Raw genomic sequence first — 699 nt, 5'->3', positions numbered from 1 at the left:
CCTGCCGACCATCACCATTACCCTCTCCCCCCTAACTATCACTATCACCCCCCTCTCCCCTGCAGACCATCACCATAACCCCTCCCCACAACCATTACCCCCCTCTCACCATCACTATCCTTCCCTCCCCCAACCATCACCTTCCACCCCTCACCATCACCATCATTCCTTCCCCCAACCATCACCCCCTCCCCTGCCGACCATCACCATCACCCTCTCCCCCATCACTATCACCCCCCTCTCCCCTGCCGACCATCACCATCACCATCTCCCCACAACCATTACCCCCCCTCACCATCACTATCCGTCCCCCCCACCATCATTCCCTCCCCAAGCTATCACCCCCTCCCCTCAACCATCACCATCACCCTCTCCCCTGACTGTTACCCCTCCCCCTAACTATCACTATCACCCCCTCCCCCATCCATCGCCCCCATCCCATCGACCATCACCATCAACCCCTCCCCTGCTGACCATCACCATCACCCTCTCTCCTGACCGTTACCCCCTCCCCCTAACTATCACTATCACCCCCCCCCCCCACCAGCACCCCCTAAACCTGACCATCCCCATCCCAAACTCTCTCCCTGACTGTCACCATCCCAGACCCTCCCCTGACCGTCACCATCCCAGACCTTCTCCCTGACCGTCACCATCCCAGACCCTCCCCCTGACTGTCACTATCCCAGAACCTCACCC

General features: G+C 60.2%; 1 protein-coding gene across 1 annotated transcript in view; it reads right to left on the bottom strand.

Annotated features, from left to right (window-relative positions):
- Positions 1–699, bottom strand: part of itga10 (integrin, alpha 10) — an 81056-nt gene that overhangs the window by 43630 nt on the left and 36727 nt on the right. The window lies entirely within an intron of this gene.

The sequence above is a fragment of the Rhincodon typus genome, chromosome 46 (genome assembly GCF_021869965.1).
Source record: "Rhincodon typus isolate 14 chromosome 46, sRhiTyp1.1, whole genome shotgun sequence".
Lineage (NCBI taxonomy): Eukaryota > Metazoa > Chordata > Chondrichthyes > Orectolobiformes > Rhincodontidae > Rhincodon > Rhincodon typus.
The sequence above is the reverse complement of the archived record's forward strand: the minus strand, read 5'-3'. Positions and strand labels throughout refer to the sequence as shown.